Consider the following 9,095-nt stretch of genomic DNA (forward strand, 5'->3'; position numbering starts at 1 on the left):
GAAAGCAAGCAAAGGGTTAAAGTGTGGATATCCACACCCCTTTCTTGGTCTTGTTTACTTCACAGGTATGTGTGCAGCCAGCTGTCTGCCAAGGCTGTACCCTTTCCATAAAGTCATATTTATCTATAGGATAATGAATCAGACAGAAAATCAATGCAACATTTCGAATATGGCCTCATTAGTGCCCTTGTTTAGTGTCAAGAACAAATATCTAGAAGGTTGCTCAGCATTTCTCTTCTCACTTTCTGGAATTATATTTTCCATGCCTTATTGTCTTTACACACTGTGTTGAATTTAATTCTGGCCACTAACCCTATAATCCTTAGCTTGCTCTGTGATTTATGGTTACGATCTTTGACTGGTTATTTCTTTATTTGTCCTGCAGACCTTCTAATTTGCATCTGCTCCTGTGAGTTACATAAGCTGCTTACTCATCCCACACTCCTGCAGAATTGTTGCAGACTTTGCTCCACTCCCTGAGTCACATGCAGCAGATGAACTGTGAAAGAGCAGTGCTCTGTACTCATAAGATTGCTTTACCTCCTCACAAAACTTACTATTTCTGTTTACAAATCCACTCTGCCTCTGATCTTCCAAGTCTTGACTCTTTTCATATGCTTCAGAGTTTTTTGTCACTTACCATTTCTTGCAGTCTAGGAGAGCAGAATGACTTCCTTTGAAGTGATTCTGGATTAAAGAAATTCACACCTGTCTCCTCATCTTTGTCAATTATCTATACCACCCTTCCCCTGCCATCTCTGTTCTCAGCCCAGCTGGGTTTTTCAATTTGTTTGTTTCATGGTGATGCATGAGAAGTTCAATAGAGGAACTGATCTGGACGACACACAACTTCATTTTATTTTATGTGAAGCAGGCCTCATTAGCAGCAGTGTTGCACTGTACTGTTGATGATCTTCTACAGCAATATGAAAGAACTACCAAAATGCTGAGAGCCTGATAGCAGTGAGGAAGAGTAGCGTTGAACAATCAGTGCAATAGCATAAACAAGCATTACTATCAGGGAAATGGTCTGCAGAAGCATCATTGGTTATCAATAACCTTCTCTTTACATTGTTTAAGCAACTGTACAAGCTACTTAAGTGTTGCATCACCTGTCTTACACAGATAAGTTTGCAAAACCAGTTAGTAGAAATTGACACTTAGATAGAAATTCTTGGATTTTTCAGTTTGGAGTTTCATGTGGTAAGGGTTTATTGGCTTCACTTCTTCCTCACCTCTTTCTTCTTTTTGTTTCTTTATTTTTAGAACATCCAACTATTTTTGTAGTCTAAAATTCCTTCTATATTTTATAATATATCATCTCTGATTCTCAGTAGATCTGCTCCAGGAGGAAAAGAAAGGACATTTTTACTAAATCAAATATAAAATGCTACTTTTCTCAGTCCTCTTGCTTTATCCTACTTTTTTTATCATGTCATGTCATGTACAATAAGGTACAATGCCTACGGAAACTGCATGTTCTGTACCATACTTGCCTTCAAAATAACTAATAAGAGAAATATATAGACTGTCATGAAATGGAATGTGGAAAGAGACACTATTTCAGGTTTCTTGAATCCCACGACTTCACAGGTCTGGTTCTTGTGAAACAGTCACACAGGAGATTAGAAAACCTGTAGTACTGTAGCGGGTTCAGTTCGTAAACTGGGTGGAAACACCAATTAAGTGTAGTTGTTCTGGTTCGAAATATCCATGACTTACTTATTTTGCTTCTGTAAGATAAGAATTAGGAGAAAGCAAAGCAGGCACAAAACTTAAAAGAATATAAAGAAGTTTATTAACAGACCCAAAAGAAAAAAAAGAAGTCAGAATCAGACTAAACCTTCAGAACATTTCTCTTCCCCCCACTTTTCCCCTTCTCCCACTGTAAAAAGACAACCCTTGAGATGGTCATTCTGTTTACCACTTCCATAATAACCTTGTTCAGTTCCCTTGAGGAGTCTCTCTTGCTCATGCTATGGAGACATCTCCACAGTTCTCTCATGGCTTCATGTCACAGCAAGACAGCTGCCCAGGTTGGTTCTCTGCTCACATGTGAAAGTCCTTTCCCCCGACTTACAGCTTTCCCCACAACAGCTTTCGAGGGTCCAGTCTTTAGCTAATGCGGTACTGTTTTAAGGTTGAGCTGTTCAGAAGCAAAGGTTCTCTTCACCTATCTCTGGGAGCATCTTCATCTCTAGGAACAGAGGTCTTCTCCTTCCCTGGGAGCAAGGGTCTTCATCACTTTCATCTCTCTCTGTTAAAGCTTTTCATCAAATCACACCTACTTCAACATTTGCTTATTTCAGCACAAGTACTTTTGCTCACAAGTGCAGTTTGAACGCTCCACCCCCCATGCTTTCCTGAAATTACAACGGGTACTCTGATGTATCATAGTCCATCACCATAGCTTTACAACAGAATTTCAGCTTCTAGGCTTGAAGCATCTCCTCTTTCTCCTCCCTTAGGGTTTCAGCTCTTCCTTCTTCACTGACTTTGGTGTCTTTATGGTGTTTTCTTCACATGCCTTCACCTTTCCTTTTCTTTTGACTTGGGAGAGGATTGATGTCTGCAGGCTTCATTTGTTCTGGAGAATCTTACAGCACTAAGAGAGCTAATCTCACCTGGGCCCAGCAGCTGGAATTCCCTTATCGCTGTTGGTCACATGAGCTTTGTCGGGCAGTGGCCTCAGATGAATCTCGGCCACCCTGGGTGAGGGCCGGCCTGGCCGAGCCGCACCGCGGGGCCGCCTGCACGGAGCAGGGCTGTGGATACAACAGAGCCACACAGCTCTGGGGTGGCTGTCTCCCTGCCGGCCCAGCCTGCACTGAGGGGGCTGTGCCGGGTGTCCAGCGAGCAGAAGTGGCTGAGATCTCAGCCAAGCCGCGCTGTGGCCAACCCAGCCAGGGCACACTGAGCAGGGCCCGGCCTGGCCCGTGCCGGCCCCTCAGTTACGTGTCCAAAGGCCGGAAGCAAGAGAGCTTTCCTGGGGTTTGTTCGTTCTTAAATGTGGATCACAGAGGCGTGTCAAGCTTCTTAAAGTGGCTTTAAAAAGTTGCCAATATTCAAACTAGCCAATTGATTGGTTCTGTTGGGTCTAGAGGAAGCTGTAAGCACCTCTTTGCAAAAAATCACTTCTGTGGCTGATGGAGCCCTCTTTAATTAAAAACCCAAACTATGCTAAACCATGACAAGTACCTACTGGAAAAGTAAAAGCAGGTCAAATCATCATCACCCCCCCTTATTTTTTTTTTTTCAACTGCTAATGCTGTTGCCTTAAAATGTAAGTGAATGAATTCAAACAGTTTGAACAGGTTTGGAAAATGTATGTAACTGCAACTTTTGTAGGAACATTACACTACCGTATTGGTGTAACTTTGCAGCGCCTGTTTTCTTCTAATTTCTTGTACCAGATGACATTGGTTACTGTGCAAGAACAACTTGCAAAAACACAGAAGTTAACCTATTACTCTGTATGATAAGGCATTATATTTGTAACAAGGGTATAGCTAAAATTTCAAGTAAGGTGACACATGGAGGAGTAGATGCAAAACCAGTTCAGACATAGAAGAATATAGAGCTCAAAAGATCTACCTGGGAAGAAACACCTACTCTTTATGTTTTACTTTCTTTGACACAGCATCTACTGGGCAAAAAGAAATTGGATGTAAATTTCAATTTCTGCATGATAGGTTTTTATCCTTGAGTAGCATATAAAATGGTTTGCTTTACATGCATGGGCAAAGAAATCTGAAAAGCAAGACAAGTCAATATGCATGCAAAAGTAATTTCTTTTACACTGGATTTACACCAGAGTAAATCTGTTAACTTCATTTGGCTTTGATCCAGGTTTTGACTAAAGTGAGATGAGCAGCAGACTCAAACAAGATGTTATTAATATGGGGAAGACTATGCTAACAACTAAGCAGGGATTGTGCTGGATGGAAAGGGAATATTTTCACTAAGTCAGTATAAGAGTATAAACAGAGTACCCAGGCAAAACACTTAGGTTATTCTTCAGCACATTCTGACTCCTGTGACTATGCTTTTCAAATAATGTACTTGGAGAGTGAAAGTGGAATAGATCATTTTCAGTGCCGATGGACAGGGATCTGAACAGCTTAATTCTCAGAAAGGCACTTATGTTCTCCCTCATGAGATGCACGGCAAGAGGACAACACTAACTGAGCTGAAGTCATACCATAACAGAAGTTTCAGATGGTCACCATCTCACCCAAACATTTGGACTCATATAAGAGAAAGTATATAGTAATTGGAGAAGGAAAAGTTATGTTTTCCATCTCCTAACTGTGGTAGATTCTCCAGTGCTTTAATATTAAGGTTGAGGTAAATGATTATATTTGGGTTTTAAAAATATTTCACTATAATTATATTCACAATGCTGTATTTTTTTATTATTTTTTATTAGAAAATATTGTATTGAGGAATAAATACAAAAGTGTAAAATTTCCTATTTCTCCATGTGTTGAATAATATGCCAAATTGCCAGTAATTAATATTTTCCTTTTATAAAGTGGTATTGGTATGCTATGTTTTCCTTTGTACTCCATAATTCAGAGATTTTTATTACCTCTTCTCAATACACTAATTTTAGAATTGATGACCAGGTAGAATACATAATAATCAAGGTACAAGCAAGGAAAAACACATTGTATTAATAATTACTCATTTCATTAAAAACTGATGAAGCTATAAACTGTTCTTAGAATACAGTGTGTTTTCCATAGAGAACAGTTTGGAGACACTGCTTTGTTGTGTCCTTTTTAAAATTTTAGATCAGTAGAGTAAGAAATGTTAAACTGGTCATTAGTCTTCATTAAACCTGCCAATACAAAAAAATAAGAGTCAATAGAGAAGACAAAAGAACTTTCATAAATAACCTGGTTTTAGAAGACAACACACTTCGTCAAGCTGTTCTATTGGGCACCCTTTAAGTTTGTCATTTAAACAGATTTTTCTTATTCTTACTGTTGCCTGCTCAGAAATACTTTATTCTTTGTCAATACTTAATTTATCATAGAGAAATTTATTCCTCTATTTATTATTTAGTCCTGCTTAAAGCAAACGATGGTTAGAGCAGCTCTGACCTTAATTGCACCAAAATAAACACGAGCAGCATTTTCCAAAACTCTTGATCAAGTGTCTGATTTTAGAAGATCAACTATGGCACCATAAAAGAGCCTTCACTGGAAACCTCAGCACTTCCTTTATTTGTTGTACTGTTAATGCATCTAAAATGCATTTCCCATGTCATTCAGTGAGTGAAAATTGGTTTCAAAATATTACAGCCATGAAAATCTTTTCTTCAACCCCTGCAATCCAAGGATCATATGTGTTGCACATAAAGCAATCTACTTTCACAGTGTTTCTGGCCTTGGGAAAGGCAATGGATAAAAGGCAAAGGATAAACAATCACATAAATGGATCAGAATTTTAGAAGTTCCTCATTTACTTTTCTGGGAATCAAAGGTCTCTGAAAGTCATCTAGAAGGATATTTGACCTCAGCAATACTGCTGTAAGGATAATGTCTTACAGTCAATACTTTATGTCTTGCAGTGAGCACCTTAGGCATTAAGCTGTGAGAGCAGGGGACACGGAGCCTCCCAATAATGCAGAAGCACAAAATACAAGGATTTGCCTCCATAGGTGGGTAGTTAGAACATGCTTAGAAAGATTTCTGTTGGCTAACATGTGTGAAAATAGGTGCCAACTTGCATCGTTGTCAAAAAATTATCACATGCAATCAAGTTGCTGTTGTTATTTATTGAAATTGGCCTCCAGTGCAATGCTTTTCCTCATGGAGATCCTAAGAATCTCCAGGGGAGATTTCAACAGCAGCTGCTATTTCTAATACTGTAAGCAAGCAAGGAAGGAAGATGCTTTTGGCAGTGAATATGAATGATTAGCTCAGGATGTAATTTGTATCTCAGAATTGTTTGGATAGCTCAGCACTTTCTGGGGTATTTATCTTTTCCCAAATGAAATAACAGTCTTTTCAACTCAAATAAGTCTTGTCTATCTTGGAGTTACAGAAATGATGTCATGCAAAATTCAAAATTTCCACTACTCATATATTAAAACTTACTAATCAAGAAAATATTTGAAATGAAACTCAAACTCTCAAACTTCTACTTAAATAATCTTCTAAATATTCACAGATGCATGAGTCTAAGAAAAGCACACAAGAGACAAAGTCAGTTTTGAAAATGTAATCTATTATGATAAGATATGGCAAAAGATAACTTGGGCTACTCAGTACACAAAAATTCCATTTGAATCTCTGACTAGTACTTCTCATGGCTGGTTTTAGGAGCTCTCCTGCTTTGTGTCTTATTGAATCCTCCAGATTGTTCTTTCAGGCCTACTGAGAAAAGCAATTGTCATCATTCCTCATATATTTAGGCCTACTGGTTATTAGATTTTGCAATAAAATGTAAGCTGGTTGGATGAGGTTGTTTTCCTCTTTTAAGCAGGCGAGAATGGTGCTGTGCACTTGAATCAGTGGAGATAGAGAAGCAATCTCTAGTGGCACAATCAGTAAAGTTATTTCTGACTCTGGACTAAAGAAGAACCAGGAGTGGGAACTCCAGCCTGTGCTTTTTCATCTTTACATGGCCTGCATCACTCCAGGCTGCAATCTCTTTCATTCTTCTGGATCTGTGGTTTCTGTTGACCTTTTATTCATGTCTGCCAATGCCAGCTTCCTTTTAAAGAAGTGACAGGTTGATTGGGACAAATTTAAATTTTCACAATGGAAAATTACTTTAGAGGTACTAAAATTACTTCTTTCTTGACTGACCTTTTCTTTTCTTTCCTTTTTTTTTCCTGACCTGCTTTGGCTTCATGCAATGGAATACAAGTCAAGGAGCAACAGCCATCAGGACCTGTCATTGGCACCTCCTTGTGCTGACTGATAACAAAGAGATAGAAATAGCTTTCTTAAGTACATAAGTAAAAAATGTTGTTTTCCAGATTTTTCCTAATAAACACTTTTTCTTTAGCATAGTAATATTAAGAAGTCCCAGAAACATTAATTTATAAGGGGAAACTGTCATTCTCATTGCATTTGGTGCCTACATATTTGATGTTGCTTTTTTCCCTTATGGTTTTATTCAGTGATCAGAGACAGGATGATCTTTCACAAAATGATTTTCACCTGCTGTTCTTGACCCCATAGGACTAGAATAACCTTACCTACCAAAGTGATTTAGGCTGAAAGCTAGTGATTGGCATTTGTAATTTTCAAGGGCTAATTACTACAAGCTGCCTTTCAATAAAAAGGGACACATGAGAGGAAGATTTCACTTCTTGGTATGTGTAAGTATTACGGTTCACTGTCTCAGGATAAGTTTTGGTTATACCTATGTATTTAAACTTCAGTTAGGGATAGCAGTAGACTCTGAAGAGGTCTTTGTTGTTTTGTCCATTGTATCAGGTTTAATAGAAGAACTATTTTATCCCTAGTGTGGTAGTCTTGAGAGACTTTAAACCTTCAGATTAGGAGGGAAGAATGTTAAAGTATGTTAAGTATCCTTAAAAATTAGGGGTGGGTTGTGGTTTTGGTTTTTTTTTCCTAATTCTGCTTTCCATATCTGTAGGAAATTGGATGACAGCAGTACCTAATATTTGTTATACACATGAATATTTTTGTTGATGCATTCCAAAGAAAAAAAGAACAAAAATGGACTATGTCATTCATGTGAAACAGTGCTCAATTATGTCAAGCAATGGATGCCAGTGGGTGCAAGATATTTTTCAGTTCCCTTCTCCAAGAAGAGCGAAAGAAATGTACGTTGTGCATGCTAAAAAAACAAGTAGGAGAGTTTCTTGAATTACTTCACCTGGAAAATAGGAAAATAATTTTGGGAAACTGATTCAAATTATTCTGTCATGTCTTGAAATAAAACATAGCTGTATACCTAAATAAGAACCAACCTTAATTTTGTTATGTAAGGAGTAGAATATCAATGACTACTGAACAGAAATAGGTGTTATAAGAGATACAAGTAACTTTAATTCCTTCTGTGATCCATCTGCTTCCCCTTGATTTACCTTGACAACTAGCTTAAGTAACTATTTTGCAAGATGATGTGTCAGAACTGCTGCAGTTCCTGGAGTGGGGTGAAGGTGCAGAAGTCCCTGGAGAGGCAGCCTGCAGTAACCTGCACTGCTTTGGTGCTTTGGCTGAAAGGAGAAAGTGTGAAAGAGAAAATGATCTTTTCTGTCACTCCTCCCAACCCTCCTGTGCCGCACATACTGATGCAGCCACCTGGACTTGTATTGGAGAAAACCGTGTATAACGTAGGAGTGTGAAGCATTCTGTGGGTTTGACCAGACACATGGCTTTTCATTCCTGCCTTTTGCATATGGGCAGGGGACAAGAACATCTTGAGAAGGTTGATGAGAAGTTAAGCTACAAATTTAAAATCTTATGATTAGAAGGAATTGTTCCATGGAATCTAACTTGTCATTTGAATCACAGTGAAAATTCTCACCTCATCAACAGCCCACAGACAATCAGGGCAGAAAAATGTTACTTCTTATGAGTTTGTTTGTTTGTTACTGTAGTGTGTCAACCCTGGCTGGATTACAGGCACCCATAAAAACCTCTCTATCACTCCGCTCTGAGGCTAGACAGGTGAGAGAAGGGATAACGAAGGGTTCATGATCTGAGGACCTGGAGAGATCACTCACCAAACACCATCAGAGGCAAAACAGCCTTGAATTAGAGATATTAATTAAATTTATTACTAACAAAATCAGAGCAGGATCATGTGAAATAAAATAAAGCCTTACAAACACTTTCCACCAACTCCTTCCTCCTTCCCAGCTCTACGTCCTCCCCCAGCATCACAGGGAGACAGGGAATGGGGGGTATGGTCAAGTCATCACACGTGGTTTCTCCCACTGCTTAGGGAGAGGAGTCATTCCTCTGCTGCATCATGGGGTCCCTCCCACAGGAGACAGTTCTCCATGAACTTCTCCAGTGTGACTCCAGCTCACGAGTGACAGCTCTCTGCAAACTGCTGCAGCATGAGTCAATCCTGTGGGCAACAGTCCTCCCAAAACTGCT

General features: G+C 39.0%; 1 long non-coding RNA gene across 1 annotated transcript; it reads left to right on the top strand.

Moving 5' to 3' along the window:
• Nucleotides 1–7,346: 7,346 nt before the first annotated feature.
• On the top strand, nt 7,347–8,826 carry LOC138105823 (uncharacterized). The gene is made up of 2 exons (XR_011148709.1): nt 7,347–7,549; nt 8,093–8,826. It is a non-coding gene; the product is annotated as an uncharacterized lncRNA (long non-coding RNA).
• Nucleotides 8,827–9,095: the final 269 nt, after the last annotated feature.

The sequence above is a fragment of the Aphelocoma coerulescens genome, chromosome 2 (assembly GCF_041296385.1).
Source record: "Aphelocoma coerulescens isolate FSJ_1873_10779 chromosome 2, UR_Acoe_1.0, whole genome shotgun sequence".
Classification (NCBI taxonomy): Eukaryota; Metazoa; Chordata; class Aves; order Passeriformes; family Corvidae; genus Aphelocoma; species Aphelocoma coerulescens.